General features: G+C 43.0%; 1 protein-coding gene and 1 long non-coding RNA gene across 3 annotated transcripts in view; one reads left to right on the top strand and one right to left on the bottom strand.

Moving 5' to 3' along the window:
- The window catches only part of LOC110487786 (glutamate receptor 3), a 292,170-nt gene that overhangs the window by 129,906 nt on the left and 144,315 nt on the right, over window positions 1-17,949 (top strand). The window lies entirely within an intron of this gene.
- LOC149978350 (uncharacterized) overlaps window positions 1,628-17,949 on the bottom strand; it is a 39,375-nt gene continuing 23,053 nt past the window's right edge. The window contains exon 2 of the long non-coding RNA XR_016486368.1: window positions 1,628-1,790. This is a non-coding gene — a long non-coding RNA (uncharacterized LOC149978350). The remainder of the gene's footprint in view (window positions 1,791-17,949) is intronic.

Genomic DNA, 17,949 nt, shown 5'->3' with positions numbered 1-17,949 from the left:
TATATAGGGGCTCTGGTCAACAGTAGTACACTATATAGGGGCTCTGGTCAACAGTAATACACTATAAAGGGGCTCTGGTCAACAGTAGTATACTATACAGGGGATATGGTGCCATTTGGGCTATTTGGATGCACCCTGGCCCTCCTCTCTCTGAGGATGCTGCTGTACTGCACAACCCACAACCTACTGTACAACCCTCAACCCACAACCTACTGTACAACCCTCAACCCACAACCTACTGTACAACCCTCAACCCACAACCTACTGTACTTCCCACAACCCACTGTACTGCACAACACAGACCCCTCAACCTACTGTACAACCCACAACCTACTGTACTTCCCACAACCCACAAGCTACTGTACAACCCACAAACCACAACCCACTGTACAACCCACATACCACAACCCACTGTACAACCCACAACCTACTGTTTAACCCACATACCACAACCCACTGTACAACCCACAACCTACTGTTCAACCCACATACCACAACCCACTGTACAACCCACAACCCACAACCTACTGTTCAACCCACATACCACAACCCACACTTCCTTCAACACATCTACAAACAGACAGGCTCCGTATCTCCATCCTCTCTCTCTCTCTCTCCAATCTTCCCCTCTGTCAGGTTAGTCTGCCCCTAGACCAGAGAGAGAAGAACACCATACCCAGAAAGAATTGATTTACTGGCCTTTACCTGTGTAAGGACAACTGGCACACATCCACTTACATAGCCCCTTGCCAAACACACCCAAACACACACACCCACACATACACAGAGACACACCCCTTTACAGCTGAATGTGTAAGTCAATCCCCTATTAGGTTGAGGGTATTGTCCCTCAGAGAGGATTAAAGGGCTTAATTGATGCTCTCCATCCAGGAATCAGTCACACTGAGCTATGGCTCATCAGGTAGGCCGATGTCTCATGGATGGGTGTGTGTTTGTGCTAGTCTGTCAAGTGCTATACCCTGTGTGTGTGTGTGTTTGTGTGTGTGTGTGTGTGTCAAGCAGCATCTCTATGCCCTCCTTACACACAGGTTATCAGAAGAAGCAGCTCGCCTGGTAATACAACCACTTAGCACAGGAGCAGAGACTTGAGAGAGGCATCGTTTCTGTTTTAATAAAGTTAGACTGGGGAAGGCATCGTTACTGGTTTAATAAAGTTAGACTGGGGAAGGCATCGTTACTGTTTTAATAAAATTAGACTGGGGGAAGGCATCGTTACTGCTTTAATAAAATTAGACTGGGGGAAGGCATCGTTACTGTTTTAATAAAATTAGACTGGGGGAAGGCATCGTTACTGCTTTAATGAAGTTAGACTGGGGAAGGCATCGTTACTGTTTTAATAAAGTTAGACTGGGGGAAGGCATCATTACTGTTTTAAGTTAGACTGGGGAAGGCAGTACCTTAATTAATAAAGTGCATTTTGTATGTAGTATTAGTAGATAGTAATCATATGTGTACCTGAGAATCAGAGGGTCATTTATACCTTTTGTTAATAAGATGGCCATATACCACTTCTTCACAGATATTTTAGGACTTCAGCTAAACTGACCCTGTATAGTTGTCACGATTCTTCAAAGTCGAACCCAGAAGCAGACCAGGACAAGGAGAGTAGGAAAAAGGTGAGTATTTATTTACAAGTGAATGGGTAGATATATCCAGGTGGTGTAGCGGGTAGCGGTGATGAGTTGATGGGAGTAAATAGGTGGATCCAATGGGGAAGCGGAATCTTCTGACGACCAGGCGGGAATGGGGTAAATGATCCGGGTGAGTAACTGAAGACAGAACAAACAGAGGTAAGTTCAAGGCAAGCAATACGTAACAAACAACAAAACAACTTCTATCCAACTTGAGGCTGATACTCTGGCACAACATACTGTTCATGGCTAACGATCCGGCAGGGAATGGATGTCAGGTCCGGGCTTATGAAGAGGAGAGATTATGATCAGGACCAGGTATGCAGATAGCTGATGGGATACAGGTGCGGGTAATCAGAAACCCCAACTGGCAACATTACCCGGCAACCAGACAGGGTGCGTTCCAGGACGCTGGAAAAACTCTCCAGGACAGAACATAGGCAAAAAACAGACTCAGGAAACGGGATTCGTGACAATAGTGCATTAGTTAGGGCCCCGATAAAAAGTAAGGAACTACTGTATATTCGGAAAGGGTGTAATTTGGGACCCACACTTGTGTTCTCAGTCTGTTAATGTATCTAGTAAATAAACTAAGACCATGTAATTGGCCTCAGCCTCCAGACATCAAATAAAACCCCACTGAAATGTATATCCATCGATAATGCTCTATTCTTTCATAACTCTCAGGTCTTCAATACAACCTGATTGAACAACAATAATGCCCGGGGCTTTCCTGTCTGCCTGCCAGCCAGCAACTGGAGAGAGAGAAAGCCCTGAATTACATTATTTAAAGAAGCACACATACGCAGACACACACACACACACACACACACACACACACACACACACACACACACACACACACACACACACACACCATTATTCATGATACGGAAGGAACTAAAAAATAACTAATCTTCCCTTTTCATGTCCATCGTCCATTGTCTTATTGGCCCTGCATTAGCCTGTCTTATTGGCCCTGCGTTAGCCTGTCTTCATGGCCCTGCATTAGCCTGTCTTATTGGCCCTGCATTAATCTGTCTTATTGGCCCTGCATTAGTAACCGGAAGGTTGTGAGTTCAAACCCCCGAGCTGACAAGGTACAAATCTGTCGTTCTGCCCCTGAACAGGCAGTTAACCCACTGTTCCCAGGCCGTCATTGAAAATAAGAATTTGTTCTTAACTGACTTGCCTGGTTAAATAAAGGTAAAATAATAAAAAAAAAAAATTAGCCTGTATTATTGGCCCTGCATTAGTTTGTCTTATTGGCCCTGCATTCATCTGTCTTCATGGCCCTGCATTAGTTTGTCTTATTGGCCCTGCATTCATCTGTCTTATTGGCCCTGCATTAGTTTGTTTTATTGGCCCTGCATTAGTTTGTCTTATTGGCCCTGCATTAGCCTGTCTTATTGGCCCTGCGTTAGCCTGTCTTATTGGCCCTGCGTTAGCCTGTCTTATTGGCCCTGCGTTAGCCTGTCTTATTGGCCCTGCGTTAGCCTGTCTTATTGGCCCTGCGTTAGCCTGTCTTATTGGCCCTGCTAAAAATGGCTTTTTGGCTTTAGTGCTGCTGGACTTTCAACCTGAAACAGCACTCATCCACTCTGCTGTTTGTTGCAGCGTCTGATGTATTGGAGAGAACATTTAGTCTAAATGCTTCTGTCAGAGACATGCTTCCTGAGAGATGTTAGAGGATATGATGAAAGATGAAAGAGTGTGTGTGTGTGTGTGTGTTTGTGTGTGTTTGTGTGTGTTTGTGTGTGTGTGTGTGTGTGTGTGTGTGTGTGTGTGTGTGTGTGTGTGTGTGTGTGTGTGTGTGTGTGTGTGTGTGTGTGTGTGTGTGTGTGTGTGTGAGAGATGATGGAAGAGCGCATTAGCAGGTGGATGGACACTGGATGAAAGGTCTATTTTTGACAGACATTAAGGCAGGCAGCCGTTTCTCACTCTCAGGTAATTCAGAGTGAACGGACATTAAGACGGAAGGGTATGGCTGTGTGTGTGTGTGTGTGTGTGTGTGTGTGTATGTTTGTGTGTGGTCTGTGTACAGGCTTCAGATGCTTTGTATATTAACCAAGCCATAGAGGTGAAAGGTCGTGTCCATGATAATAAGACACATACTGCATCCCAAATGGCACCCTGCATCTAATATAGCACACTACCCTATGGGCCATGGTCAGAAGTAGTGCATTACCCTTTGGGCCCTGGTCAAAAGTAGTGCACTACCCTATGAACCCTGGTCAAAAGTAGTGCACTATAAAGGGAATAGCGTGACGTTTGGGATGCTGACATAGCCTATAAATTACAAACAAAGAACTAGAAAAGCAGCAGGAGTAACAATGGCCCTTTCTACTGTCCTCTCTTACCTGACCCGGAGCCGTAGCCTGCTAAATGGATGCACTACTCTGTAAATCACAGTTACCTCATTCAAACCCCCTGTGGCCTTTGTCCATCTCTATCACTCTGTCTGCAGCATCTCTCCATCTCTCTCTCCTTCTGCAGCATCTCTCTCTCTCCATCTCTCCTTATGTAGACTCTCTCCATCTCTATCTCTCCTTCTGCAGCATCTCTCCATCTCCATCTCTCCTTATGTAGACTCTCTCCATCTCTTTCTCTCCATCTCTCTCTCCTTCTATAGCCTCTCTCAATCTCTATCTCTCTTTCTGCAGCCTCTCTCCATCTCTATCTCTCCTTCAGTAGCCTCTCTCCATCTCCATCTCTCCTTCAGTAGCCTCTCTCCATCTCTATCTCTCCGTCTGCAGCATCTCTCCACCTCTATCTCTCCTTCTGCAGCATCTCTCCATCTCTCTCTCCTTCTGCAGCATCTCTCCATCTCCATCTCTCCTTCTGCAGCATCTCTCTCTCTCCATCTCTATCTCTCCTTCTGTAGCCTCTCTCCATCTCTAGCTCTCCGCCTGCAGCATCTCTCCACCTCTATCTCACCTTCTGTAGCATCTCTCCATCTCCATCTCTCCTTATGTAGACTCTCTCCATATCTATCTCTCCTTCTGCAGCATCTCTCTCTCCATCTCTGTCTCTCCTTCTGCAGCATCTCTCCATCTCTAGTTCTCCTTCTGTAGCCTCTCTCCATCTCTATCTCTCCTTCTGCAGCCTCTCTCCATCTCTATTTCTCCTTCTGCAGCATCTCTCTCTCATCTCTCTCTCCTTCTGCAGCATCTCTCTCTCTCCATCTCTATCTCTCCTTCTGCAGCATCTCTCTCTCTCCATCTCTATCTCTCCTTCTGCAGCATCTCTCTCTCTCCATCTCTCTTTCCTTCTACAGCATCTCTCTCTCTCCATATCTATCTCTCGTTCTGCAGCATCTCTCTCTCCATCTCTCTCTCCTTCTGCAGCATCTCTCTCTCCATCTCTGTCTCTCCTTCTGCAGCATCTCTCCATCTCTATCTCTCCTTCTGCAGCCTCTCTCCATCTCTATCTCTCCTTCTGCAGCATCTCTCGATCCCTATCTCTCCTTCTGCAGCATCTCTCGATCCCTATCTCTCCTTCTGCAGCATCTCTCGATCCCTAACTCTCCTTCTGCAGCATCTCTCCATATCTCTCCATCTTTATCTCTCCTTCTGCAGCATCTCTCCATCTCTCTCTCTCCATCTATCTCTCCTTCTGCAGCATCTCTCCACCTCTCTCTCCTTCTTCAGCCTCTCTCCATCTCTATATCTCCTTCTGTAGCCTCTCTCCATCTCTTTCTCAATTCAATTCAATTCAATTCAAGGGCTTTATTGGCATGGGAAACATGTGTTAACATTGCCAAAGCAAGTGAGGTAGACAACATACAAAGTGAATATATAAAGTGAAAAACAACAAAAATTAACAGTAGACATTACACATACAGAGGTTTCAAAACAGTAAAGACATTACAAATGTCATATTATATATATATATACAGTGTTTTAACAATGTACAAATGGTTAAAGGACACAAGATAAAATAAATACGCATAAATATGGGTTGTATTTACAATGGTGTGTGTTCTTCACTGGTTGCCCTTTTCTCGTGGCAACAGGTCACAAATCTTGCTGCTGTGATGGCACACTGTGGAATTTCACCCAGTAGATATGGGAGTTTTTCAAATTTGGATTTGTTTTCGAATTCTTTGTGGATCTGTGTAATCTGAGGGAAATATGTATCTCTAATATGGTCATACATTGGGCAGGAGGTTAGGAAGTGCAGCTCAGTTTCCACCTCATTTTGTGGGCAGTGAGCACATAGCCTGTCTTCTCTTGAGAGCCATGTCTGCCTACGGCGGCCTTTCTCAATAGCAAGGCTATGCTCACTGAGTCTGTACATAGTCAAAGCTTTCCTTAATTTTGGGTCAGTCACAGTGGTCAGGTATTCTGCCGCTGTGTACTCTCTGTTTAGGGCCAAATAGCATTCTAGTTTGCTCTGTTTTTTTGTTAATTCTTTCCAATGTGTCAAGTAATTATCTTTTTGTTTTCTCATGATTTGGTTGGGTCTAATTGTGCTGTTGTCCTGGGGCTCTGTAGGGTGTGTTTGTGTTTGTGAACAGAGCCCCAGGACCAGCTTGCTTAGGGGACTCTTCTCCAGGTTCATCTCTCTGTAGGTGATGGCTTTGTTATGGAAGGTTTGTGAATCACTTCCTTTTAGGTGGTTGTAGAATTTGACGGCTCTTTTCTGGATTTTGATAATTAGTGGGTATCGGCCTAATTCTGCTCTGCATGCATTATTTGGTGTTCTACGTTGTACACGGAGGATATTTTTGCAGAATTCTGCGTGCAGAGTCTCAATTTGGTGTTTGTCCCATTTTGTGAAGTCTTGGTTGGTGAGCGGACCCCAGACCTCACAACCATAAAGGGCAATGGGCTCTATGACTGATTCAAGTATTTTTAGCCAAATCCTAATTGGTATGTTGAAATTTATGTTTCTTTTGATGGCATAGAATGCCCTTCTTGCCTTGTCTCTCAGATCGTTCACAGCTTTGTGGAAGTTACCTGTGGCGCTGATGTTTAGGCCAAGGTATGTATAGTTTTTTGTGTGCTCTAGGGCAACAGTGTCTAGATGGAATTTGTATTTGTGGTCCTGGTGACTGGACCTTTTTTGGAACACCATTATTTTGGTCTTACTGAGATTTACTGTCAGGGCCCAGGTCTGACAGAATCTGTGCATAAGATCTAGGTGCTGCTGTAGGCCCTCCTTGGTTGGTGACAGAAGCACCAGATCATCGGCAAACAGCAGACATTTGACTTCGGATTCTAGCAGGGGGAGGCCGGGTGCTGCAGACTTTTCTAGTGCCCGCGCCAATTCGTTGATATATATGTTGAAGAGGGTGGGGCTTAAGCTGCATCCCTGTCTAACCCCACGACCCTGTGTGAAGAAATGTGTGTGTTTTTTGCCAATTTTAACCGCACACTTGTTGTTTGTGTACATGGATTTTATAATGTCGTATGTTTTACCCCCAACACCACTTTCCATCAGTTTGTATAGCAGACCCTCATGCCAGATTGAGTCGAAGGCTTTTTTGAAATCAACAAAGCATGAGAAGACTTTGCCTTTGTTTTGGTTTGTTTGGTTGTCAATTAGGGTGTGCAGGGTGTATACATGGTCTGTTGTACGGTAATTTGGTAAAAAGCCAATTTGACATTTGCTCAGTACATTGTTTTCATTGAGGAAATGTACGAGTCTGCTGTTAATAATAATGCAGAGGATTTTCCCAAGGTTACTGTTGACACATATTCCACGGTAGTTGTTGGGGTCAAATTTGTCTCCACTTTTGTGGATTGGGGTGATCAGTCCTTGGTTCCAAATATTGGGGAATATGCCAGAGCTAAGTATGATGTTAAAGAGTTTTAGTATAGCCAATTGGAATTTGTTGTCTGTATATTTGATCATTTCATTGAGGATACCATCAACACCACAGGCCTTTTTGGGTTGGAGGGTTTTTATTTTGTCCTGTAACTCATTCAATGTAATTGGAGAATCCAGTGGGTTCTGGTAGTCTTTAATAGTTGATTCTAAGATCTGTATTTGATCATGTATATGTTTTTGCTCTTTATTCTTTGTTATAGAGCCAAAAAGATTGGAGAAGTGGTTTACCCATACATCTCCATTTTGGATAGATAATTCTTCTTGTTGTTGTTTGTTTAGTGTTTTCCAATTTTCCCAGAAGTGGTTAGAGTCTATGGATTCTTCAATTGCATTGAGCTGATTTCTGACATGCTGTTCCTTCTTTTTCCGTAGTGTATTTCTGTATTGTTTTAGTGATTCACCATAGTGAAGGCGTAGACTCAGGTTTTCCGGGTCTCTATGTTTTTGGTTGGACAGGTTTCTCAATTTCTTTCTTAGATTTTTGCATTCTTCATCAAACCATTTGTCATTATTGTTAATTTTTTTCGGTTTTCTATTTGAGATTTTTAGATTTGATAGGGAAGCTGAGAGGTCAAATATACTGTTAAGATTTTCTACTGCCAAGTTTACACCTTCACTATTACAGCGGAACGTTTTACCCAGGAAATTGTCTAAAAGGGATTGAATTTGTTGTTGCCTAATTGTTTTTTGGTAGGTTTCCAAACTGCATTCCTTCCATCTATAGCATTTCTTAATGTTGCTCAGTTCCTTTGGCTTTGATGCCTCATGAATGATTATTGCTCTGTTTAAGTAGACTGTGATTTTGCTGTGGTCTGATAGGGGTGTCAGTGGGCTGACTGTGAACGCTCTGAGAGACTCTGGGTTGAGGTCAGTGATAAAGTAGTCTACAGTACTACTGCCAAGAGATGAGCTATAGGTGTACCTACCATAGGAGTCCCCTCGAAGCCTACCGTTGACTATGTACATACCCAGCGTGCGACAGAGCTGCAGGAGTTGTGACCCGTTTTTGTTGGCTATGTTGTCATAGTTGTGCCTAGGGGGGCATATGTGGGAGGGAATGCTGTCACCTCCAGGCAGGTGTTTGTCCCCCTGTGTGCTGAGGGTGTCAGGTTCTTGTCCGGTTCTGGCATTTAGGTCGCCACAGACTAGTACATGTCCCTGGGCCTGGAAATGATTAATTTCCCCCTCCAGGATGGAGAAGCTGTCTTCATTAAAATATGGGGATTCTAGTGGGGGGATATAGGTAGCACACAGGAGGACATTTTTCTCTGTTAGGATAATTTCCTTTTGAATTTCTAGCCAAATGTAAAATGTTCCTGTTTTGATTAATTTAATGGAGTGAGTTAGGTCTGCTCTATACCAAATTAGCATACCCCCTGAGTCCCTTCCCTGTTTCACACCTGGTAGTTTGGTGGATGGGACTACCAGCTCTCTGTAACCTAGAGGGCAACCAGTGGGTCCATCTCCTCTATACCAGGTTTCTTGCAGGATGACAATGTCTGTATTACCGATTTCTTTGGTGAAGTCCGGGTTTCTGCTCTTTAGGCCAAAGGCAGATGACCTCAGGCCTTGGATATTCCAGGATAATATAGTGAAGGCTTTTTGTTCCATAGAGTGTCCAATGTTGTTGGTCGTGGTTTGGCCTCAGGCCAGTAAGTGTGAGCAGAGCCTGCTGAGCATCTGGTACATGCCATTGGCTTGGGCGAGTGTGAGAGTGGGGGTTGGGACTGTTTGCCCGCTCACTACCTGGGCGTATGTGTGGCTTCCATGTTGAGGCCCTCTTTGCGGGGGTGGGGTGCATGGGGTGGGCAGGAGTGGCATAGGTCTGATCTGAGGGGGCCTAAATGGGGTGTGGGCATGGTTGACGTGGGGGGGTGTTGATTGGTTGGGGTGGGGGTGTGGCTGTGTCTGGGTGTACTGTGGTCTGGATGTAATTCCTCTTGGCGTGGGTCCTCTATGTGTGGGTCCAGGGGGGGGTCCTGCAGATCTGGGAGGGTGTCTCGCTGGTCTGGATGGGGTGTCTATTGATCTTTTGCTCCTGTGTGAAGTGTTGGGGATACGTTTGAGAGCGATGTCCTTTAGAGTTCGGGCAAAGGTGGGCACTGCTGCCTTGTAGAGGTGGACCTGGTCATAGAGGCTGTTCAAGTCCAGGGTGGAGTGGTGGGCCAGGAAAACGTTTGGTTTTGAGGCACAGTCACGGGAAATACTTGCATTTACCCGCTGTATTGTGGCAGGGTGGAAGTCTTTTCGTGGTAGCAGGGTGGAGATAACCACTTGTGCGTTGGGGAAAGTAGAAGAAGCCTTTTCAATCACTCCCTTCAGTGCTGTGGCCACTCTTTCTCTCCATCTCAATCTCTCCTTCTGTAGCCTCTCTCCATCTATATCTCTCCATCTCTTTCCCTCCATCTCTATGTCTCCTTCAGTAGCCTCTCTCCATCTATATCTCTCCATCTCTTTCCCTCCATCTCTATCTCTCCTTCAGTAGCCTCTCTCCATCTATATCTCTCCATCTCTTTCCCTCCATCTCTATCTCTCCTTCTGTAGCATCTCTCCATCTATATCTCTCCATCTCTTTCTCTCCATCTCTATCTCTCCATCTCTGTTCCTTCTGTAGCCTCTCTCCATCTATATCTCTCCATCTCTTTCTCTCCATCTATATCTCTCCATCTCTATTCCTTCTGTAGCCTCTCTCCATCTATATCTCTCCATCTCTTTCTCTCCATCTCTATCTCTCTTTCTCTATTCCTTCTGTAGCCTCTCTCCTCTATCTCTCCATCTCTATCTCTCCATCTCTATTCCTTCTGTAGCCTCTCTCCTCTATCTCTCCATCTCTATCTCTCCATCTCTATTCCTTCTGTAGCCTCTCTCCTCTATCTCTCCATCTCTATCTCTCCATCTCTATTCCTTCTGTAGCCTCTCTCCTCTATCTCTCCATCTATATCTCTCCATCTCTATCTCTCCATCTCTGTTCCTTCTGTAGCCTCTCTCCATCTATATCTCTCCATCTCTTTCTCTCCATCTATATCTCTCCATCTCTATTCCTTCTGTAGCCTCTCTCCATCTATATCTTTCCATCTCTTTCTCTCCATCTCTATCTCTCTTTCTCCATTCCTTCTGTAGCCTCTCTCCTCTATCTCTCCATCTCTATCTCTCCATCTCTCTCTCTTTCTCTATTCCTTCTGTAGCCTCTCTCCTCTATCTCTCCATCTCTATCTCTCCATCTCTGTTCCTTCTGTAGCCTCTCTCCTCTATCTCTCCATCTCTATCTCTCCATCTCTATTCCTTCTGTAGCCTCTCTCCTCTATCTCTCCATCTCTATCTCTCCATCTCTATTCCTTCTGTAGCCTCTCTCCATCTATATCTCTCCATCTCTATCTCTCCTTCTGTAGCCTCTCTCCGTCTATATTCAATTCAATTCAAGGGGCTTTATTGGCATGGGAAACATGTGTTAACATTGCCAAAGCAAGTGAGGTAGATATATCTATATCGCTCCATCTCTTTCTCTCCATATCTATCTCTCCATTTCTATATCTCCTTCTGTAGCCTATCTCCTCTATTTCTCTTTCTGTAGCCTCTCTCCATCTCTATCTCTCCATCTCTATCTCTCCATCTCTATTCATTCTGTAGCCTCTCTCCTCTATCTCTCCATCTCTATCTCTCCATCTCTATTCCTTCTGTAGCCTCTCTCCTCTATCTCTCCATCTATATCTCTCCATCTCTATCTCTCCATCTCTGTTCCTTCTGTAGCCTCTCTCCATCTATATCTCTCCATCTCTTTCTCTCCATCTATATCTCTCCATCTCTATTCCTTCTGTAGCCTCTCTCCATCTATATCTTTCCATCTCTTTCTCTCCATCTCTATCTCTCTTTCTCCATTCCTTCTGTAGCCTCTCTCCTCTATCTCTCCATCTCTATCTCTCCATCTCTCTCTCTTTCTCTATTCCTTCTGTAGCCTCTCTCCTCTATCTCTCCATCTCTATCTCTCCATCTCTGTTCCTTCTGTAGCCTCTCTCCTCTATCTCTCCATCTCTATCTCTCCATCTCTATTCCTTCTGTAGCCTCTCTCCTCTATCTCTCCATCTCTATCTCTCCATCTCTATTCCTTCTGTAGCCTCTCTCCATCTATATCTCTCCATCTCTATCTCTCCTTCTGTAGCCTCTCTCCGTCTATATTCAATTCAATTCAAGGGGCTTTATTGGCATGGGAAACATGTGTTAACATTGCCAAAGCAAGTGAGGTAGATATATCTATATCGCTCCATCTCTTTCTCTCCATATCTATCTCTCCATTTCTATATCTCCTTCTGTAGCCTATCTCCTCTATTTCTCTTTCTGTAGCCTCTCTCCATCTCTATCTCTCCATCTCTATCTCTCCATCTCTATTCATTCTGTAGCCTCTCTCCTCTATCTCTCCATCTCTATCTCTCCATTTCTATATCTCCTTCTGTAGCCTCTCTCCTCTATTTCTCTTTCTGTAGCCTCTCTCCATCTCTATCTCTCCATCTCTGTTCCTTCTGTAGCCTCTCTCCATTTCTATCTCTCCATCTCTGTTCCTTCTGTAGCCTCTCTCCTCTATTTCTCCATCTATATCTCTCCATCTCTATTCCTTCTGTAGCCTCTCTCCTCTATCTCTCCATCTCTATCTCTCCATCTCTGTTCCTTCTGTAGCCTCTCTCCTCTATCTCTCCATCTCTATCTCTCCATCTCTGTTCCTTCTGTAGCCTCTCTCCTCTATCTCTCCATCTCTATCTCTCCATCTCTATTCCTTCTGCAGCCTCTCTCCTTCCTTTTTTTTCTGTTTTCCCATATACTTTCCAGGGGTAAATTATTCTCCAATGTCCCACTCTCCTTCACCATGCATAAACAGAAGAATCCCTCATTTAAAGAGAGATTGCTGGGCCAGGGTTTTTTGGGGCGAAGTGAGATGGATTATTGCCTTCTCTGTCGCTGCGGTGTGAGTGTGTGTTTGTGTGTGTCCGTTGCGAGAAGATGTGTGTGTGTTTGTGTGTTGCTTGCATGTGTGTGTGTGTGGTGCGAGGCTGAGTGTGGTGCAGTGCAATGCTAGGCGGTGTGGGTGCGGTGCGAGGCAGTGATCCTGTGTGTTTGTGTGTGCGGTCATGTATGGGCAGGTAATTGCAAGGCAACAGAGAGAGAGATGAATGATTACAGCCTTTATTGTCTCTCCTAGTCACAATCAACACTGATTCAGCACTCACCTCTACTTTAATTATGAGACATAATCTCTACTTGTTCTATTGATCTCTCTCTCTTTCTCTCTCTCTCTCTTTCTCTCTCTCTCTCTACCTCTCTCCCCCTCTCTCTCTCTCTCTCTCTCTCTCTCTCTCTCTCTACCCCTCTCTCTCTCTCTCTCTCTCTCTATCCCTCTCTCTCTCTCTCTCTCTCTCTCTCTCTCTCTCTCTCTCTCATTATAAGATGACATTTTATTTGTCACATGCGGCGAATACAACTGGTGTAGACTTCATCGTGAAATGCTTACTTATGAGCCCTTTCCAACAATGCACAGTTAAAAAAGAAAATAGTAACTTAACAGGAATAAAATAATATACACAAGACTGGAGCTACAGATTATACAGGAAGTACTAGTACCAGATCAATGTGATACTATATACAGGAAGTACAAGTACCAGATCAATGTGGTGCTATATACAGGATGTACCAGTACCAGATCAATGTGATACTATATACAGGAAGTACAAGTACCAGATCAATGTGGTGCTATATACAGGGTGTACCAGTACCAGATCAATGTGGAGCTATATACAGGGAGTACAAGTACCAGATCAATGTGGTGCTATATACAGGGTGTACCAGTACCAGATCACTGTGCTACTATGTACAGGGTGTACCAGTACCAGATCAATGTGGAGCTATATACAGGGTGTACCAGTACCAGATCAATGTGCTACTATGTACAGGGTGTACCAGTACCAGATCACTGTGCTACTATGTACAGGGTGTACCAGTACCAGATCAATGTGGAGCTATATACAGGGTGTACCAGTACCAAATCAATGTGGAGCTATTTACAGGGAGTACCAGTACCAAATCAATGTGGAGCTATATACAGGGTGTACCAGTACCAAATCAATGTGGAGCTATATACAGGGAGTACCAGTACCAAATCAATGTGGAGCTATATACAGGGAGTACCAGTACCAGATCAGTGTGCAGAGGTATGAGGTATTTGAGGTAGATATTGTCTTGACGTAGCCCTGTTGGGTTAGGTTTATGACCACCCCCAAAAAACATCTTTCCCCCTTTTCTCTCCACTCTACAGAATGTACTCTTGGAATTCCCTTCGTTGACATAGAGAGAGTATGATAACATCAAAAGGTTGGGGATGCAACAATATTTCCCTTTCTCAACTTATTCAAAGGACAATGGCAATCTCTGCTGGGAAAACCAGTCTTCCATCTTCGACCCATCTATCGAAGCGCAGCTCAGAGTAAATATATATATATCTTGTGTTTTCCTTTTCCAAATGGGTGGTAATTACAATGCATAAGGTTCTGTATTTATGGTAGCATAGCTTCTCAAGGTCCGATAGAGACCCAATACCTTTGTCCCTCAGTCTTCCCGCTCTTTCATTCAAACCCCACCCCCTTCCTTTGTGTAACCAGCCATCATATCTGGTTAGTCCACTAGGGGCTTTTCATGACATGAATAGTAATCGATGTGTGATCTATCCCGTGTATATATATGTGTAATTCTTTGTGATTATTTAGATATTTAGTAAATAAATCATTAAGCCAATTTGTGTATTGCTGAATCAACTCATTAGCTACGGTTCGTGCAGATAACCAAGTACTTACGACAATCAGAATGAGACCGATCGAGGTGACGATTAATAACTGACTGCTATTGAAAAAAAAGATCTTCAGATCTTTAAGAGAGTGGATTCGGGAGATAACCGCTCTATATAAATGACTGCTTCTGTCGTGCCCCAGTTATTAATGGTTTAATTGTTGCATGGTTTAATTCAATCACGTAATCAATTAAACGTTAGGTAATCGATTTGATAAAATAGCATGTCATATCATTTTTATCATAGTCAGATACGACAATATGTACACGGAGACAGGGTAAAATGACTAGGCATCAGGATAGATAATAATAAGAGTAAAATATAGAACAGAGCACTCTCTCTCTCTCTCTCTCTGTCTCTCTCTCTCTGTCTCTCTCTCTCTGTCTCTCTCTCTCTGTCTCTCTCTCTCTCTCAATTCAATTCAAGGGCTTTATTGGCATGGGAAACATGTGTTAACATTGCCAAAGCAATGAGGTAGATAATATATAAAGTGAATATATAAAGTGAAATAAACAATAAAAATTAACAGTAAACATTACACATACAGTAGTTTCAAAACAATAAAGACATTACAAATGTCATATTATATATATATATATATATATATATATATATATATATATATATATACAGTGTTTTAACAATGTACAAATGGTTAAAGGACACAAGATAAAATAAATAAGCATCTCTCTCTCTCTCTCTCTCTCTCTCTCTCTCTCTCTACATTCAATTCATTTCAAGGGGCTTTATTGGCATGGGAAACATGTGGTAACATTGCCAAAGCAATGAGGTAGATAATATATAAAGTGAATATATAAAGTGAAATAAACAATAAAAATTAACAGTAAACATTACACATACAGTAGTTTCAAAACAATAAAGACATTACAAATGTCATATTATATATATATATATATATATATATATATATACAGTGTTTTAACAATGTACAAATGGTTAAAGGACACAAGATAAAATAAATAAGCATCTCTCTCTCTCTCTCTCTCTCTCTCTCTCTCTCTACATTCAATTCATTTCAAGGGGCTTTATTGGCATGGGAAACATGTGGTAACATTGCCAAAGCAAGTGAGGTAGATAATATACAAAAGCTAAATAAACAATAAAAGAGAGTATGGTCTCAGAGTATGGTCTCAGAGTATGGTCTCAGAGTATGGTCTCAGAGTATGGTCTCAGAGTATGGTCTCAGAGTATGGTCTCAGAGTATGGTCACATCAAAAGGAATGGAACACTATGTCACTTTGTCAACCAGGTGAACGTGTCCGTTGGTGCTTAAGGAATATGATGTCAGATCAGTTGTTGTCTGGGACATTATTACTGATGATAGGACATAAATTGTATCTTGGAAAGTCTACACGTTCTAGTTATCATATTCACATTGAATTGTTGTGCATTTTAAATATTTAAATATGAAACTATTTGTGAAAAGATGTAATTTTAGCTTCTAAATTTTAGCTTCTCTCTCTCTCTCGCTATATATATATATATATATATATATATATATATATATATATATATATATATATATATATATATATAGATATACTGTAAATACACCCCCAGTACCTGTCAAAACTTTGGACACACCTACTCATTCAAGGGTTTTTCTTTATTTTTAATATTTTCTACATTGTAGAATAATAGTGAAGACATCAGATGAAATAAAATTAAATAACACAACTGGAATCATGTCGTAACCAGAAAAGTGTTAATCATAAATCTAAATGTATATTATATTTGAAATTCTTCAAAGTAGCCACCCTTTGCCTTGCTGACAGTTTTTCACCCTCTTGGCATTCTCTCAACCAGCTTCACCTGGAATGCTTTCCCAACAGTCTTGAAGGAGTTCCCACATTGCTGAGCACTTGTTGGCTGCTTTTACTTCGTTCTGTGGTCCCAAACATCTCAATTGGGTTGAGGTTGGGTGATTGTGATGCAAGGTCATCTGATGCTCCACTCCATCACTCTCCTTATTGGTCAAATAGCCCTTACACAGCCTGGAGGTGTTTAGTCCATTTGAAACACAAATTATAGTCTCACAAAGCGCAAACCAGATGGGATGGTGTTTCGCTGCAGAGTGCTATGGTAGCCATGCTGGTTAAGTGTGCCTTGAATTCAAACTAAATCACTGACTGTGTCACCAGCAAAGCACCACCACACTATCACACCTCCTCCTCCATGCTTCACAGTGGGAACCACATGTGCAGAGACCATCTGTTCACCTACTCTGCGTCTCACAAAGACACGGCGGTTGGAACCAAAAATCTCAAATTTGGACACATCAGACCAAAGGACAGATTTCAACAGGTCTAATGTCCATTCCACATGTTTCTTGGCCCTAAGCAAGTCTCGTCTTATTATTGGTGTCCTTTAGTAGTGGTTTCTTTGCAGAAATTTGTCAATGAAGGCCTGATTCACGCATTCTCTTCTGAACAGTTGATGGTGAGATGTGTCTGTTACTTGAACTCTGTGAAGCATTTATTTATGTGGCAATTTCTGAAGCTGGTAACTCTAATGACTTTATCCTCTGCAGCAGAGGTAACTCTGGGTCTTCCTTTCCTTTCATCATAGTGCTTGATAGTTTTAGCGGTTGCACTTGAAGAAACTTTCAAAGTTCATGACATTTTCCATTTGACTGACCTCCATGTGTTAAAGTAATGATGGACTGATTGTCTTTGCACATTTGAGATGTTCTTGCCGTAAAATGGACTTGGTCTTTTACCAAATAGGGCCATCTTCTGTATACCACCCCTACTTTGTCACAACACAACAAAGTCGCTCACACGCATTAAGATGGACAAAAAAATCCATAAATTAACTTTTAACAAGGCATACCTGTTAAGTAAAATACATTCCCGGTGACTACCTCAAGAAAATGGTTGAGAGAATGCCAAGAGTGTGCAAAGCTGTCATCAAGGCTACTTTGAAGTATCTCAAATCTCTCTGTATGAGTTCACCTCTCTCTCTCTCTCTCTCTCTGTATGTGTTCACCTCTCTCTCTCTCTCTCTCTCTCTCTCTCTCTCTGTATGTGTTCACCTCTCTCTCTCTCTCTCTCTCTCTGTATGTGTTCACCTCTCTCTCTCTCTCTCTCTCTCTGTATGTGTTCACCTCTCTCTCTCTCTCTCTCTCTCTCTGTATGTGTTCACCTCTCTCTCTCTCTTATCATAGTCAGATACGACAATATGTACACGGAGACAGGGTAAAATGACTAGGCATCAGGATAGACAATAATAAGAGTAAAATATAGAACAGAGCACTCTCTCTCTCTCTCTCTCTCTCTCTCTCTCTCTCTCTCTCTCTCTGTGTGTGTTCACCTCTGTCCTCTCCCTCCCTTTCTCTGTGTCCCCCTTTGCCTTCTCCCACTCTCCCAATGTGCTCTCTCTCTATCTGTCTACATTTGCGAGACTGTCCCTGTCCTCAGCGAACCCATTTCAGTTTTAAACCGAAAAACATCACCTAATCCCCCAAAATGAAGAGAAAAGTGGAGGGGTGCAGATGGATCACCTAGCCCGTCAGACGATGTGAAACACTTTCGGGTTCAATCGCCATTTAGTGATTTAGGCAATTTGGAGGGTGAGAGCAATAAAAGTGACATTTGTCAGGGAGCCCAGGAGATG

This window comes from Oncorhynchus mykiss, chromosome 14 (genome assembly GCF_057628025.1).
Source record: "Oncorhynchus mykiss isolate SJ-2025 chromosome 14, ASM5762802v1, whole genome shotgun sequence".
Classification (NCBI taxonomy): Eukaryota; Metazoa; Chordata; class Actinopteri; order Salmoniformes; family Salmonidae; genus Oncorhynchus; species Oncorhynchus mykiss.
Note: the sequence above shows the minus strand (reverse complement) of the source record. Positions and strands in the feature narration are given on the sequence as shown.